Source organism: Meriones unguiculatus, chromosome 3 (genome assembly GCF_030254825.1).
Source record: "Meriones unguiculatus strain TT.TT164.6M chromosome 3, Bangor_MerUng_6.1, whole genome shotgun sequence".
NCBI lineage: Eukaryota > Metazoa > Chordata > Mammalia > Rodentia > Muridae > Meriones > Meriones unguiculatus.
Window position 1 is genome coordinate 126,132,625 of NC_083351.1, and position 18,786 is coordinate 126,151,410.

The following is an 18,786-nucleotide window of genomic DNA, read 5'->3' on the forward strand; positions in this document are numbered from 1 at the left end:
TCCATAGACACATTCAGCCTGTCTACCAAGATGCTCATTGACCCAGAGTTAGCTAGACTTCCTGGTGCTGATTGCATGTGTTGGAATTCCACTTACCTTGCCCCAGTCTACAGTCATTGTTAGCCTCTGCTGTCTTTCCCCACTGGGTCAGCACATCACCCCGCAAGCCTCCTCTTCTCCAGCAGGGCCTGCACACAGCTTCTCTCCAGAAGCAAGGGTCAGCATGATCTAACCTGATAGGCCCACATCCCTAGCTCTACCACTGCCTTTGGTCAAAGCCTTGGGAAAAACAGGAGAGCTTGTACCTCCCTGGGCTCTGCTCAGCTACCAGGAAACCTGAAATTACAACAGGCATATCTTTCGACGTAGAGCTTGCTTGAATTTTCTTGCTTCCACTTGACTGTAATGTGAGCCAGCACTGGGAGCCATAGAAACAGGACACCATTCAAAAAGCAAACAACCGTAAGTGCCAGGAGTCAACACGCCACACAGCCTCCAGTGGAGGAGGCTGGGTCTCCAGGTTGGCCATCGCTTTTAAGACACTGACGTGACATCAGACAGCTTCTTTGGCAAGTACCACAGTGCTGTCCGGTGGGCAGGGACTTACTTGGACACAATGGTTATTTGTCTGTGATAAGAAAAGATCAAACAACTAAGGACATAATCATTTCTACCTGACGTTTTCCTGCATACTTGTTGTGGGAGGGATTTGAAGTAAAATCCACATGCAGCTCAAGCTCAAACTTGTGAAACTTAATAAAGGAGGATTCTGACAACTCAGTTTTTAATTAGAAATGGATATCTGGACTGAGTCCCAAAGTGCTTCCATAAGCAAAACCATAGATTGAACCACAATGCATTTGTCTGAGATAAAATTGAAACTCATTCGTCAAGCTGTCAGGGGAATCGATGATTTGAACCGACACTGATGACATAAACAGATACTCAAGGTTATGAGAGTTTTGTGAAAAGCTCGAAGCATTCAAAAATACCAGTTGAAAAGACTACTGTGATTTCATTTCTGAACATCTGGCCATGGTATCCGGCCAGCTTTCTCACCTTTCTCTCTTTTCTTCTAACTCTGACTTCTAGAAGGTTTTTACAAGCAAAAGCGAGCAAGCAAACAACAGAGTCCACAATTGATGAGCCCCTTCATATCACCGAACACCTAGTGCGTGGCAGCGAGTAGCCCTTTCTCACTTCTACAGAGCAAGAAGTAAGCTGGACAAGGGCAAGACAGAATTGCCTGCTTTCCTAGTTGCCTCTGTGTGCTGGAGAGCTGCACGTCGACTTAACACAAGCTAAAATTACTGGAAAGGAGGGAACCTCAATTGAGAAAATGCCTTCTTAAAACTGGGCTGGCTGCAGGCAAGCAAACAGGAAAACTAGGTAGTTTTCCTAGTTAAGGGTTGACAGGGGGAGGTCCTTGTTTACTGTGGGTGGGGCCATCCCTGGGCTCTATGAAAGCAGGCTGAGAAAGCTAAGGGACAAACCAGTAAACAGCACCCGTCCATAGCCTCTGTAGCAGCTCCTGCCTACAGGTTCCTGCCCTGTTGGAGTTTCTGTTTGGGATCCCTTTCAGTGATGGACTAACAATGTGGAAGTGTAAGCCAAATAAACCCTTTCCTCCCCAGCTTGCGTTTTGGTCATATTTTTTGTCTCAGCAATAGAAACTCTACCCAAGTAACTCTATAACACTTTCTACACTAACCTGGAGATGAGATGAATGCTTGTGACCATATCAAGAGAGAGAAATGGGAAAGGGTAAAGATTTCTTGATGTGCATGGTCACATAAGTTGTGTATGGATTGTATACACCAAAGTTATTTTTTCTGTACATTCATATGTTGAAACTTAAACTCCAACCACAACCAAGGAGAGTTTAACATCTAGCTAAATAAAATTCGCTTATGTTCTACTTTGTCTTTTGAACACTGGCAAACAAAGGCAGCTATTATATTTATATTTAAAAAGAGGAAATCACACTGTTTTCCAAGAGAGCTGGAAGTGATGTGCATTTCTATCAACAACATACAAGGGCTCCTTTTCCTCTGAGTCTTAGGCAGGCTCTTGTGAGACTCTGGCAGATATTCAACTCACTATGCAGCTGTAGTGGTCTGAATAAGAATGACCTCCAATTGACTCATATATTTGAATGATTGTTCCTCAGTTAGTAGAACTGTTTGGGGAGGGCAAGAAGGTGTGGCCTTGTTGGAGAAGGTGTCCATGCTGTTCCCAGTTAGCTCATGCTTATGAAGCAAAATCTAAGTTCTTAGCTACGGCTCCAATGCCATGCCTGCCTGCCTGCTGCCTGCTGCCTGCTACCGTGTTCTCAGATTGATAGCCATGGGCTCACCCTCTGAAACTAATTTACTAAATTAAAAACTTTCTTTAATAAGTTGCCTTGGTCACTGCAATTAGTCAAGGCAGTAGAAAAGTAACTAAGAGAGTAGCCAAGGCTGACCTGGAACTGTCAGTCTCCTGTCTCCACTCTCCAAAATCTGGAATGAGATGATATATCATTTGCATTTCTTTTCTGTTTATTTACAGAAAGATTATTTTACCCTTTAAAAATGCATTCTGTGTGTGTGTGTGTGTGTGTTTTTATGTCTCAGCAGAGGTTTGGATATCAGAAAATGACTTTCAGGAATCAGTTCTCTGTCCCCTCTGCCTTGCTTCTACAGTCCAAATTTCAGGATAGATGACCCATGAGCTTCTCTGCAGTTCTCCATTTCCACCTGCCCCCTCTCACCATAAGACTGCTTGGAATACATGTAAGAACCATGGCATCCTGCTGTTTATATAGGCTCAGCAGGTTGAACTCCAGTGTCAGGCTTGTGTAGCAAGCCCTGTGAGCCTTCTCTCAGGCCCACATTCTATAGTTCTTCGATGATTAGTGATGTTGAAAATTTACTTCCATAAACTTGGACATTGGTATGTATATTTTGAGAAGCATTTGTTAGATAATTTGTCCATTTCTTTTTTAAAAAGATGTACTATACACATATATAGAATTCTCATTGTATCAATTAAAATTGTATTGTAAAAATATTTTCAGAAAAGAAATTCTTTAAAAAAAATCCTCATTTTGTGACATTTTCCAAATTGTTGATAAAATACAGCTAATATCTAGATCTTAATAGAGCCCTGAGTTGCCTCAAGAATGACTCTGGATTAGAGTCTCACAACAGTGTGATGCAGCCATGATCATTCAGGCCTTTACAGCCATTGAAGCAGGACATTCTCCCCAAGCATGGTTGGCTACCATAAAAAGCTAAAATGATACGCTCAGGATGCGAGGCTAAGCACTGCACTCAGGGTCAGCCGCTTTGGACCCAGAGAAGAGCATGTCTGATTGCATGCGGGTTGATGCCCCAGGTCCCGCCTCTGAGAAAAAGGTATCGGACGGGTCTGATGCTCTTTGGGTGGATGACACCTAAATGAACATCTGTACAAAGTCCCAATTTATTTCTAATATCAGAGATCAGACCTCTACTCTTGCCTGATGCGTCTAAAACAAAAAGGGGGAACTGTAGAGAGCTGCGGAATGCTATGCCTTAAAGATGGAGCTGGTTTCCGCCTTCCACCTTCCTGATGGAAGGTGAGTGCTCTCTGTCACGAACAATTCCACATTTGGCTAAGGCTGAGGATCTGGCTTGCTTCCATGTATGTGGACCTATCTGCATTGCCCCCGTGGCACGCCTGGGTTGGCTACCCAGAGGCTATTTAAGCTGTGGGCTGGCTTTCCCCGGGGTCCGAGGATTGTTCAATGTTCCTGAATAAACTGCATTGAAAAAAAAATGTGTTATATAGGCTAACTACAGTAAGTTATAAGAGAAATAATAATAAATTTAATATATATGAGTTTAAGAAAGTCTTTCTCCAAAGAATATTCAAAACTAAGACTTGAAAGTTGAGCCTGAGCAGATTTCTCTGAACCTTGTATGTGTGTGCATGATGACATACATAGAAAACATATATACATAAATATTGTGTTTATCTGTATTGTGTTTATCTGTCTTTTTTGCTACCTGTTATTTCTTTTTGCTATTATAATAAATATAATTGCTTGTTAAAAAAAAAAAAAAGAATGACTCTGGAGTGAAATCACAGTGCACAGCATGTTGCTCATTAATTAATTAATTAATTAACCACTAATGGACCACTTTACTTGTCTCCTCTTACCCTGAACTTGTTCTGCTGTGACATATAAGAAGCTGGGCAAATTAAAAATATTTTTCTGTAAAGAGACTTGGGACAGAGGATCTTGGCATAAAGCATGAATGGCAATAGAAATCACAATGGAGACTGATCTGCCTTTCTTAGCACTACTTTTAGAATTCTTGGTGGCAAACAGCCCTGATTCTTGCCTTTAGTAATTGAATTAAAGGGACAAGAAACTGCCACCATTTTTCTCCTTAACATTTATATATCCGCAGAAAATCTGGCTTCCACACAAACCAAATCATTGTGAATATAAAGCAAGTTTAATATGTATGCACACTCAACATATCTTTTGAAAAAAATTAATCAATAACGTTGAAGTAGAAGATGCAGCTTCATATGGCTGCAATTAGATCTAACAGTAATCTTTAATACTAAATTTTTCTCTGGCAGCCGGACGTGGTAGCACATACCTGTAATCCCAACACTATGGGAGGCAGAAGCAGGAGGATTTCTATGAGTTCTAGGCCAGCCTGGTCTACTAAGTGAGTCTAGGACTACCAAGGCTACACAGAGAAACCCAGTCTCAAAAAAAAAAGTTCTCTAGCATTTTCCCAAGAAGAGATCACTTTTTTCCCTCCCTCCCTCCTTCCCTCTCTCCCTTCCTTTCTTCTTTCCTTCCTTTCTTCCCTCCTTCCTTCTTTCCTCTTTTCTCTCTTTCTTTTTATTTTCTTGAGATTATACTACAATTACATAATTTATCACTTCCCTTTTCTTCCTTCAAACACCCTCATATGTGCTCCTCCTTTGTCTTTTTCAAATTCGTGGCTTCTATTTTTCATTCATTGCTGTTATATGCATATGTATGTGTGTGCATAATATATAATATATATTACCAGATATAACCTGATCAGTCTGTATAACATTACTCACATGTGTTTCCAAAATAGATGGGGGAAAGCCCACAAGGCCTCCCCTAAAGAAATAGCTTAGTAAACTAAGGAATGCTAAGAGCAGGAGAAATGGCATCTCTAGAAGAGAGCATAGAAATTGGTTATCCAATACCAAATGGTCAGCCCTGAAAACATACACATAAGATCATTTTCTTACTTCAAGTAATTTGTATGACTGTTAAAAATGTATTTTAGGAGGAGGACTCTTTCTGGCAAAAACAGCACATGAGCTTCCTTTTCTGTCACATTGTTGGTCCAGATGCTATAATGTGAACACTGCAGTCATTTTTCTCCTTTACTTCCTGTCTTTGTCCATATTCTGTTGCCATCAAAAAATACTCAAAACAGAGTAACTGAAAGGACAGAGAGGTTAGAGGAATTGGAGTTTATTTGATTCGTAATTCTGGAGATGGGAAAGTTCAAGACAAAGGTAACAGCATTTGCTTGGCATCAGTAAGGCACTTCGTCCTGCCTCACAGCATGCACACAATTCAGCATCTGAGATGCAACCTGGCAGCTTGGTTCTCTCCCTCTTCTAAGGTCACCAAACCTCCGGGGAAACCTGTCTTCATGGCTGCTTCTTATCCTGATTTCCTCCTAAACATCTTTCCTCCAATTAATACATTTGGGAGCTTGCATCCAAGCTGTAGGAGTCTGTTCTACTGCTTAAGAGTACCATAACACACCCTATCTTTGTTATTCACCTTTGTGTAAACACACTTCTGTGTCTACAAAGGGCATTTGGCCCAGTTCTGGTCAATACATGGAGTGTTGCTCGCCTCAGTGACTGGTCAAGATTGCTTTTGGTCTGAGCCAAAACAGTGAGCCCTTGTTCAGGATTTCTAAACTGATGGCCACCATGACATCTTGTTCCTCATGGGAAGGTCTACAGATAAGGGCACTCATGGAAGAATGTAAAGCTAATAATAGCTTAAAGCCATCTTTTGACTACTTAGATTCAGCTGCAAGCGAAGACCGGATTTCAGCTGGCATGGCTTTACTCTGTCTTTCCTCCCTGCTTCCTAACCCCCTGGCCATTTCCCAAACACCTTCTCAGACTTCCCTTGGTCACACCTTCCTAGTACTTCCTAGCACAAACCTCTTGCCTAGATAACCGCTTTACCTGTCCTCAGACTGTCCGGGTAGTGCCATGCCTACCTGGTCTCTCTCATATGAGGACGCGCACAGCAACCTTGTCTGTTCACTTACTGATGCTATCGCCCACCCTCAGCAGGTCTTCTTCCGAAGGGAAGTCTCATCTGTTTGTCTTGCCCATTCGTCTTCATTTTTCTCAAACTGTGCGTATTTAATTTTGTCACCACACAGCCATTTTATTAAAGCACTTTGAATTAAGTTACCTGTTTCTTCATAAGCCATTGAGCAGACTGAGAAGGTTGGATTTAGGAATGTGTTTGTGTATACATATATATACATTAATATAACAGCAATCAGTAAAAAAAAAAAAAAGAGAGAGAGAGACCATGAATTTGAAACAGAAGGGTATATCAGGGAGGTTTTGAGAGAGGAAAGGGAAGGGGAAAATGATGTAATTGCATTACAATTTTAAAAATAAAAGAAATAATAAAAAAGCAGACTGACCTTTTTTGGAACGAGTTAAGGACTACTATTTAAAAACAACATAAGCCTATGTTCTATGTAAAATATTTTGTACTAAAATGTATTGAGTATAAACTAAACCACAATTAAAGTGATATCATATAGACATGTAGACGAGGACCCTTCCTGATGCCTCCTTATTGAATAATGGGACTTATTCAAATGCATGAAGCCTTAGGTTCAATGTCTAGCACTGCATGCATTGAAGGTGGTGCAAACCTCTAATTCCAGCACTCCGGAGGTGGAGGCAACATGGCCAGAAGTTCAAGGTTATCCTCAGCTACTTAGCAAGTCTGAGGCCAGCAGCCAGTGATATATGAGATCTTATCTCAAAATAGGTAAATAAAATAATGTACATATGGTTGGACTTATTCCATGACCGCTAAATCATAATGTCTAGAAATTGGGCCTTGGAATACCCAATTATGAATAAATTCCAACTACCTTCAAAGAACATGAGGCCTTAAGCAGCACTGCAGGGTCTGTGTGTGTCTGTAGATATTCTTTATATATAGTATATGCTGGTACACTGTTCTTGTGGAATGTATACAATTTACCCTTGTTCATTCAAATGCTGATTGCTCTACCCCCACTGTCTGGTTTCTAAGCATCACCTGTCTCAAGTTTGTGTAAACATGCCACCATTTGTTCTCTGTAATTTTAAAGAAACAACCAGCCAATACTGAGCAATGGAGAGAATAGGGTGGGGCATCCTGGAGGGGAGGAGAAGGAAGCGAGGGGGAGGAGTTGGAGAGGAAAGATCAGGAGGAGATGACTTGGAACCACCAGGAGAGATGAACTGGACCCAAGATATGACTAAAAGCAAGTATAATGTGGGAAATCTGAATGGGAGGAAACAATGTTGGCTTGGGGGTTTAGGATGGAGTAACTATTGCTGAGCATTGAGCTCTAGGTTAATTAAATAAATCCTAGTCTCTGTGTGGTGATCTGGGTATGTAGCTGGTTTAGGAATAATGACCGTTTAACTAAAACATAAATCAATATTAAACATTAATAATTGACAACAAGTGTATGTATTCTTTTTCTTTTATTTTTACTGTAAAGTGTCTGATTTAGTTTAATTCTGTTGCTATGAGAAAAGCACTCTAGCCAAAAGCAACTCAGGCAAGAAAGTGTTCATTTCAGCTTACAGGTGAGAGCAAGTCATTGAGGAAAGCCAGGGCTGGAGCTGATTCAGAACTTAGAGGCAGGCCTGTTTGCTATTCTACAGCGCATTACCTCTGACCATGGAACCCACTTAACTAAGTGGTACAGCCAGAGTGACGGAGAATGATGTTTCTTGTTTGGCTTAAGGCTCAGTTTGTACTCAGCCAGCCTACTCACACAGATCAGGACTACCTGCCTAGGGAGGACGTTGCCCACAGTGGGCTGGATTCCCCCCGCCACATCTATTATTAACCAAGATAATCCGCAACAGACATGTCCATAAGAAACTTTGACATAATTAATTTCTCAGTGGAGGTTTGTTCTCTCAGATGTCTATAGACTATGCCAAGTAACAGTTAAGGCTAACCAGGATGCTCATTTAGAAAATTGAGACAGAATGTAAACACCTCAGGTAATTTAGAGGTTATGTGTGCCAGCCAGTGTTGGTTAATATACATGTGAGAATGACTGGCTCAAAATATTAATGATCAACAACTTCAAATGTTTCATTCTTAGGCATTCTTATTTCCACTGTTAGATGTGACAGAATTCTGGATGAAACAAGAACAAAACACAAGAACTCTTTCCACATACAGCTAGAGTAGAGGATAAAGAGCAGGTGGCCAGCAGCGGGCTCTTGAGGTGTCTACTCGGAAATGGCAAAGGTTTCCCATAGCTACCTTACATGGGCCAAATCAGGTTGGACGACTTGTGTCAATGGACTAGTAAAGACAGAGAATATATCTACAGAAAAGGGTATACCAGGGAGGAACACCAAATATTTTGAAGGAAATGTAACTGACCTAACAGGACTTTTGATAAAAATCAGAGGAGGGAATCAGTGGCCAGATAAGTGCAGGGCCAGTTACACACTACTAGATAGTGTGCAAACCAACTCAAAAGGCCCTGGTCCTGCAGTGGAGAAAAGGAAAACCAAATTGGTTAAACCCTATGGGCCATGTTTATTTCTATTGGCTACCTGTTCTTTCTTTTTCTTTTTTTCGCAGACAGGGTTTCTCTGTGTAGTCTTGGCTGTCTTGGACTCACTTTGCAGGCTGGCCTTGTATTCATAGATACCTGCCTGCCTCTGCCTCCCAGAGTACTCGGATTACAGCCTTGCACCACCATGCCTGGCTTCCATTGTGGACTTTCAAGCAGAATCTCAACATACCTCACCAATGTGGGCTGCGCTAGGCTGGGGAGCCTCTGTTACAGACACAGTGCTGTCTTCTGCAGAAAAGTGTGAATTATGGGAAATCCCCAGCAGAATATCTCACCACAAACTTTCAGCTACTAACATCTTTAAACAAACAGACAAAAAAACAAATCTAGTATTCCAGTAGGTGTTCTAAAAAGCCTGGGGAATTCTATGCAAATATCTTTACTATTATGCTAACATTATGCTAATATTATGTTACAGGCTGTTGAAATTTAATAGTGTTAATGGAGAGCTCAGGTGAAGTGACTCTAAAAAGCTGGTTCTTCCGGGTAGGTGAGAGTTCCAGAAAAGATTGTGCTTTTAAACCCTTTTCATGACTCTGTTTGGAATTAGGCAATTCCTGTAAATTAAAGCAGCACACCTTTGTTTCCCGTTTATGGGAAACTTGACTTTAAAATTCACAAGCAGCTCTGTAGATATAAATACACACACACACACACACACACACACACACACACACACACACACACACCATTGACATCACTGGAGCGTTTCTGCTTTCTTTTTCTCTCATTTCAAGTACCTCCTTATACCTCTCCTTCCTAGCCTCCATGATGCATAGCGTTTCTGCTCCTCTTTCTTGGTCTTGTTCCAAATTCCCAGCCTCTCAGATAAAAGGTCCCTGGGTATTCTCTTAGATTTACTCGTCAGTAATGAGTTCCTCCAGTGTCTGCCCCTAATGCTCCAAAGTCCCTGTCTGCCTCTGCCATAGTGAGGGATCCATGGTGTGGCCTCCTCACTCAGCTGAATCTGTCTCTTCTGCTTGTTGTTCCTGGGCCATGTGGCCCTATTCCAAGGTCTTCACCTGATGCCATACCTTCACCTCAGTGTTTCTCAGGCACAGTTCTTCCCTCTCCTGTTACAGTAGTTTTACTAACAACTGTGTCTCTTAAACAAACAAAAAAAAAACCTGTCATGATCTCTAGTCCCTCCATTTCTGTCATTCCTAACTGCCGAAGGATGCCCAATAGCCTGTGTGATATTGGAAATATGAGAGCTGGAACTTTCTTTCTATCTCCTCATGCCCTTGTGTTCAGATAGGATGCCATTTGCTGGTGTTCTAAATATAGTCTAAAGGTTAGAAGGAGAGGGTGTGCTACCCACTTTTATCCTCTAGCCAGGCATGGGAATGAGCAACCTTAAATCTCAGTACTTGACAGGCTAAGGCAGGAGTATGGTGTTTGAATTAGAATGGCCCCTATAGGCTCATAGATTTCAGTGCTTGGTCACCAGGGAGTGCCACTGCTAGGAAGTGTGTCACTGGGGGATGGGCTTTGGGGTTTCAGAAGCCCAAGCCAGGTCCAGTCTTCCTGCTGCCTGTAGGTTCAGCTGTAGAACTCTCAGCTACCATGTCGGCCTGTGTGCGGCCATGCTCTCCAACATAAGGATAAACGACTAAGCCTCTGAAACTGTAAGCCAGCCCAAAATAAATGCTTTTCTTTAGAAGAGTTGCTGTGGTCATGGTGTCTGTTCACAGCAATGGGACAGTGACTAAGACAGAGGGCAGGCTTGAAGTTAGCTTGAGGTCACAGAAAGAGACCTATCTTAGAAAAAAGAAAGTCAGTCAGTTTCTCTGTGCCTCAGTTTGCTCATCTGTTAAGAAATAAACCACTTGCCCACCAGAACTTAACAAGTCCCTATTGTTTAGTACATCACCTGTGGGGTTGACGAACACGGGTAAAGTTGATACTGACCAGAAATGTACCAGCCCATCCCATACCCACCCTCACTGGCTAGCTTTCATAGCACTAGATGGTACTATGCAGGCTCCCAGAGTTGGAGGAGGGGAGTCATCTCCTTTCCCCAGCTCTGAACTCTGGGTGCTGAAATAAAGACTGATGTGGCAAGATATTTCTGTAGATGTAATAGTTGTATGAATCTTATAAATGCAACCAACTGCTGTCTGATTTAATTTAAGGGCCATTGTATGAGTGGAAATACAACCCATGGTTGGGGAGCCCAGAGGACCCAGGAACAAAACTACCACTATTCTGGTAAATGGATGTAGTATCCAACTACCCTCTAAATCCTTGTCTCTGTACCCACAGATTGGAGCAGCTATCAGACCTCATCAGATAAGTTTCTTCTGACATCATATAGGGGTTAATGCAAAAACTTGTATCTGTTTACAGTACAGAGAATAAGGGTCAGTGGAGTGCTCAGCTATAAATGGACCATCTACATAACATCCCTCTCCCAAGACTCAGAACCACAGAAGAAGAAAAGGTAGAAAGATGATACGAGCCAGATATCTGAGAAGACCAGAGCAAAACTGTCTTCTGTACGTAAGAGGATACTTCACTCATGAACTTATAGCAGCTCTCATTGCCTGCATATGAGCAAGACACATGCACAAGACAGTCAGTATTCTAGCATGGAGGAGAAGAGGTTTCTGACCCCAACTCTTAATTGAGGAGCTATGGACAGTTGATAGCTTCTGGGTGAGGGAGAAGTCCTTTTTTGTTGGGAGTATGGCTCCTTCTAGGTTGACCATGCTCCAGTGGATGACCCAATAACCAGGATAGTGTGGGTAGTACACATTAGAGTTGATGAAGCTGATGGGTTATTTAAAAGAAAACCATGAAGTTACAAAGCTGTGGTGTGATAGGAGGCAAGGTGTAGGAAGGAAGAGTAGGGGATTAATGTTATCTAAATATAGTTTATTAAATTCTCAAAGAATTAATAAAAATATTAAAAGGAAAGGAAACATTACAATGTCTACCTCATAAGGGTTTGAGAGGATTGCTTAGTGAACATAAGTGAAACATCTGGTTACATAATATGTGTACAATACATGATAGTTATTAATAGTGTAACAATGTTTTAGCTGATTCAAGCATCCCAGTCTTGTTGCAGGATAATCAATCCCAGTGTTAACACTGAGATTGTGAACTGTAAAATCACATGTTTCTATTTGTGCAGTGGCTCAGCTCTAGCACACACCTTTAAACCAAGAGCTTTCTGTTATTGTAAACAGGTGGTAATGGTGTGGCTCAGCCCTAGTACACACCTTTAATGCATGAACTAAAGAAAGTCAATCGGAGGTCAAGGGGCAGAGCCAAAAACCAGCTGACATGGAAGGAGGGGCATTGAGAGAAGGGTATTTAAGACAATGTGGAGTAGAACAATTGGGTTTTCTTCTTCTGGGGTATCAGCTGGGTGCTTTCTCTGCTTCTCTGAGTTAGTAGGTTTTCACCCTGGTATTTGGTTAACATATGGGGTTAGCTCCTGCTGTATTAATTATACATTTCTTGCAGGTGTGCCTTACCTCTATTTCAGAGTCTTGATTCTGGTAGCAAAAATGAGCCACCCCTTTCTGACATGGATTTCTCCCATAGAGAGGAAACAGAAACATTAGAATGTCTTGACAGAGTTTAAGGTTTTGACTGAAAATGCACAAAACTCTTTTAACTAATATTTTATTGTTCCTAAGCAAGTTGAGGAACCAGCCTTGGCCTTAATCAGGGGTGGGAAGTCTTTATTGGTAAAATTGAACAACTGAGATTTTGTTTTAAAACAACACAGTCTCTTTTCACTCCTATTAGAGTTGTCTTCCTAAGAAACAAACTCTTTCATGTCACTTCTTGGCTTCTGGTAGGTTTCTACCATTTAAAGACAAAATTCAAGGTTTTCAGTAGGGTCTTTAGGATCCTTTAACATTCTGTCCCCAGACTACCTCTGCTTTATATCCGACTTCCTACTCACTATACATGAAATTTATTCCTTGGCCCACAGTCAAATTTCTCACTGTCTTCAGACATTCTATGCCCTGCCCTAGCTTTGTTCCTCTATTTTAGTCAGCTTTATTAAGGCAATCTGCTATAACAACCATCCTCACTTCTCGTGGGGCTTAAACATATGGGGTTAGCTCCTGCTGTATTAATTATACATTTCTTGCAGGTGTGCCTTACCTCTATTTCAGAGTCTTGATTCTGGTAACAAAAATGAGCCACCCCTTTCTGACATGGATTTCTCCCATAGAGAGGAAACAGAAACATTGGAATGTCTTGACAGAGTTTAAGGTTTTGACTGAAAATGCACAAAACTCTTTTAACTAATATTTTATTGTCCCTAAGCAAGTTGAGGAACCAGCCTTGGCCTTAATCAGGGGTGGGAAGTCTAAACCTATCACAGGAAGATGAAAGAAATAATTAGCAATAACAATATAATAATCCTCTCTCAGGTTCCCTGTGTTTGAAATGCCCCTGCATGTCTTTCCTCCTGCTCTGTTAACAAGAGCTTTTACTGTTGCCAGCAGGCACAGCCATCTCACTTGTCAGCATTTGCTCAGGATTCTGGCCCCACTTCTGATAAAGGGCTTATCACTGTATGCCACAAAGAGTATCTGTTTACATCTCTTGTGGGCAAGGATCACTTCTTGGTTTCCCTCTTCCCAGTCCCAAGCACCTCAGAACATGTTGACAGAAAGAATGAAGAAAGCGGTTTGTTACTTTATCAGGCAAGGCAGGAAAAAACATTTTTCTGTATAAGCAGATGTTTGTGATACTACATCTTTATTTGTGAGTAGGAGATGTGAAGACAGTGAGGAAGGCAGTTTATACCTTTTTTTCCACACCACTGAATGTTTGTGTCATTTTCTTATTTTTCCTGCTGTCTGTTGCTATGTACCAAGAGCAAAGGTACTGTTTACGCATGTAGCCGTGGGCTATAAGAATACTCTATTCAAATGAAGACAGATCATGCCTTACAACGTTTGTAAAACTTGGCTATAAATCAGAGGATTTATGAAACAGACAAGACCATAAAAATTATCTCAATGAATCACCAGTGTCTTGTTTTGGAAACTGTTTTTTTTTTATTTCCTTGAAAATACTACAAAAAAATCGTTGAGCTGTTCAGTTTTGTCCACAGTGTACTGCAAACTCATCTGCAGCAGGTCCTCATTTAGTGACTCATTCAGCGACTGTCTCCATTCGGTCCCTGTCACTCACTCAGTCCCTGTCACTCCTCCCTGAAGGTCACTGAGCCCTGTGCTCGCCCTGCCCCCAATATCCTCCTGCTCTGCTCCAAGGCCCCTTTAATATGGATAACATTTGAATCAGGCACTATTTAACTTCTCTCCCTGCCTTTTTGTCATGGTCCCCCAAACAGAGTACAGTCCCTCCCAACAGACAACCCCAGGACTCATGATTGCTTGTCTAATAAAATTTTGACTTTATGATGATGTAAGAGTGATACATATTCAGGAGTAATCATACCCCAAATTTTGAACTTCAATTCTTCCCCCACCTCCTCCCCACCCAGAGGAGAAATACTCAGCATGGTGCTATCACAGTGCAGGGCAGTGCAGTGAAGCACAGCTACCAGGTCTCCGGGGATCACAAGGGTTAACAATAGAGCTCTGTACATGCTATGTGGTTAATGCATGATGCTGGAGAGTCAAATTTTTTTTTTTTTTCACCCAAATGTGGGCGTGTGAGAGCCCCACTGGGGGCTCAGGATCGCCTGGATTTGTTTATGTGTCTGTTTCTTCGTAATGGAACCAGAGTCCTCTGCCACCATGCACTTTAATTCTCTTTCCTTGGAGTTGGCAGCCAGCACTGGAGCAACATGCTCAATTAATGTTTAATACATTAACCTGCTGTTAAACTGCAGACAAAACTTGCAGTTGGTAAATTCTGTAGTCTGTTAAGAGTAAGATTTTTACCCAGGTTTCTCCTTCTTGCTTAGCTTCTTTAGGTGTACAGATTTTAGTACGATTATCCTATATTATATGTCTAGTAGCCACTTATTCTGCTTCTGCCATACCTCACTCAGGATGATCTTTTCCAGTTCCCACCATTTGCCTGCAAATTTCATGATTTCCTTGTTTTTGGTTGCTGAGTAGTATTCCATTGTGTAAACGTACCACAATTTCTGTATCCATTCCTCAAATGAGGGACATCTGGGTTGTTTCCAGATTCTGGCTATTATGAATAAAGCTGCTATGAACATAGTTAAGCAAATGTCCTTGTTGTATACTTGAACATCTTTGGATATATGCCTAGGTGTGGTATAGCTGGATCTTGAGGTAAGATGCTCAATCTTCATTCAGAAAGGCAAACAGGATAGAATTGGAAGAGGGTGAAAACAAGGAATAAGACAGGAGCCTACCACAGAGGGCGTCTGAAAGTCTCTACCCAGCAGAGTCTTAAAGCAGGTGCTGAGACTCATAACCAAACTTTGGGCAGAGTGCAGGGAATCTTATGAAAGAAGGGGAAGATAGAAAGACCTGGAAGGGCCTGAAGCTCCATAAGGAGAACAAAAGAACCAAAAAATCTGGCCCAGGGGTCTTAGCTGAGACTGATCCCTCCAACCAAGGACCATTCATGGAGATAACCTAGAACCCCTGCTCAGATGTAGCCCATGGCAGTTCAGTGTTCAAGTGGATGCCTTAGTAAGTAAGGGGAACAGAGGTTGTCTCTGACATGAATTCAGTGGCTGGCTCTTTGATCATCTCCCCCTGATGGGGGAGCAGCCTTATCAGGCCTTATCAGAGGAAGACAATGCAGCAAGTCCTGATGAGACCTGATAGGCTAGGGTCATGGAAGGGGAGGAGGTCCTTCACTATAAAAGACATGGGAAGAGATGAGGGAGGGAGAGAGGGTGGGATTGGGAGGGGGTGAGGGTGGGGCTACAGCTGGGATACAAAGTGAATAAATTACAATAAGTAAAAACTTTTATTAAAAAAAGAGTATGATTTTAAACATATTTTGTTGTGACATGGTATATGCTAATTTTCCATGAGTTGGGCAGAATGAATTGTTTCTAGTAGACTCTGTATGTGAAGTTCATTAGTCAAATATAAGTTCCATACAAGAGTTTTTAGAAGTGAAGCCATTCTCACAAAAACTTATTACAATATTTAACAGAAAAAAATATTTTAAAATCTACACCAAAAGCTCATTCTGAAATATCAAAAATAAATAACTCAGATTGCATTAAAAAGCTTATGCACCACCAAAGAAAAAGATTAACACAGTGAAGAGACAACCTATGGGCTTGGAAAATAGTTGCATTCTGCATACCCAATATAGGGGTAATATTCAATACTTAAAAGAACTCTTATAATACAAAAGCAGAAAAAAAATCAATTAAAAGATAGCCAAAAGATCTGAGCAGACAGTTCTCCAAAGAAGATTAAAAAAAAAAAAAAAAACAAAACAAAACTGCTCAGCATCATTAACATCATATTCTTCATCGGAAAAATGCAAAATAAAACCACCATGAAACATCACTTTACAAAACTCATTAGGAAGGCTGCTGTCAACTGTTAGAAAAGATGGGAACAAAAGGAAGTGCTGAGAAGCCGTGCGTGTGTTGGGGGTGCTCATTGGTTCAGCCATCATGTAAAATAGTCAGTGATCCCTAAAGAAATTAAAAATTAGGGCTATGATATGGCCCAGCAAGGCTTTTTCTCAAGTTTGCAGAGTGACGAACTTGTGGAAAGATCTGCACTCCTGTCTTTATTACAGCATTGTTCGTAATAGCCAAGACAGAGGAACAGCCAGTGGATCCATCAATAGACAAAACTAAGGAAACTGTGACATATATAAATATTATTCACCCTTTAAAGAGGAGCCTCTGTCAGTTACTGTGGCATCAATGGACCTGTATGACATAATGCTAAAGGGAGTATACCAAACCAGAGAGAAAATACTGCAAGCTCTCATTTATACTTGGAATCTGAGGAATGAAGGTCACATGCATACACAGAAGATAACATTTATCATAAGAAGTGGAGTTAGGGACAAAGGAGGAAGCATTGGGGAAATACAGGACAAATGACACAATGGAGCGGATGTAGGAGGAACTCGTATCAAGTTCTAATGCACAGTATAACTTGTTAATCGTACTACACATGAGAATTGTAGATGCTAAATATGCTAAATTTGTTTCATCGAACTAACCATCTTACTATCGTATATCGCACAATGTCACATTGCAAACCTCAAATATAAATAATGAAATTTATTTAAAAGGAAGAAATAAATACCTTTAAAAATAACTTTTTTTTTTCTTCAGGACAGACATGATGGTGCGTGTCTGTAATCCCAGAACTCTGTTGGTAGAGGCAGGAAGAGCAGGAGCTCAAGATCCACTCCACTGCACAGTCAGTAAGAAGCCGACCTGATCTACATGGGACAGTGTATTGCAAACAAGTGAAAAAACAAACAAAACCCAACAAGAAACATTAGCAACATTTTGTAAATACTGGAGGTCAAAGGAAAAGTGAGAAAACATTTATGTGTTTTTATCGTTGGTGCAGAAAAGCAAGCACACCACTCAGACCTACAGCTCAAGAGCAATTTCAAGTTATATATCTTAGAAGAACTATTCCACATGCTGATTTAGCCAGAATCCTCTCAAAGAAAGGAAGCCAAGTGCAAATTGCTCTATTTAATTATCTCAAGAAGGAAAATTTCAGTTTGGTAACGGTACTACATGTTATGTAAGAGAGCATGAGTGCAGAGAGAGAAAGGGTGAAGGAGGGTGTAATTAAAATAAACCTTCCCAGAGTCCTGCATCGCATTCAGAGGCATGGCCAGAATAAGCCCGGCTACTGACTGTTGCCAGGGCCGTGTTTGCAGGCTGTCTTTTACCGTAGCCCTTGCTTGAAAATCATAGTTTAAGCACATAAGGGCTCCCGACGTTCGGTGATCTCCATGTGCTTCCCATTAGGGGCAGCAGAAGAAATGCTGTGGTGGCTCCTGCAAATTGGATGGGGCTTTTCAGATCCTGTTCCAACTTGGCAGGCCGATACTGTGCCAACCTAGACATCAGGAAGGCCTGGGTCATTCCAAAGAACAGGGACATGGTCACACAGAGGTTGGGTGACCCACACAGTCTAAATTGCTGGTGCACTCTCATCATTCTGCATCTAGCTTGCCTTAAAATTACCGTCTACCTCATTCAACGTAGCAGCATATTTCCCATGAGACCTCTTCCTGGCTGACCCACTATGGATTTGAAGCCTCCTTAGACAGCCTGTCAATTCTCTTTGGTTAGTCACTCTCTACCAAGACGTTTGATTCACCCAGTTCAACGAGTCCTCTTCTGGACCTCCCATCTGCAAACAGGAGACTATGGTAGCACCAAGCAACAAGCCAAATGGAGAGTCACCATTTGTCTGTGTGTCTGATACAACTCCCCTATCCTTCCTCAACACTTGTCATGCTAAATATTCACTTCCTCACCAAAATAACATATACATATATGCCTAGTGGCACTGGTATAAGCCTTTTTTTTCTGTTCAGAATGAAGCAGGATCATCTGGAACAAGTATGTGTAAGCAAACTCAAAGAATGGACACAGTGGGAGGCCCAGCAGAAAGATAGATTTCACCATGCTCTACAACCATGCTTGCAACCATCATTCTCTTTCCATGCTTTGTCAAAGACAATCTCTGATTGCTGAAGCCATGGCTATTTGCACCTTCTGCTGCTTGTAGCCAACACATCCCTATCTCATCCACCAAATCTGTTGATGGAGGCTTAATCAAGGACACTCAGACAAAAACCAGGGTTGTGGGCAACCAGAGTAAAGAGTTAATACTTTGGGAGAGATGGAAGAAGGTTTTCACATTTTCTTGTCGTTTTGGATGAGCTTCAGAAGATGGAATTCAGAACTTCCATTTTAAAGCATCAGTGCTCACATAAGGATATA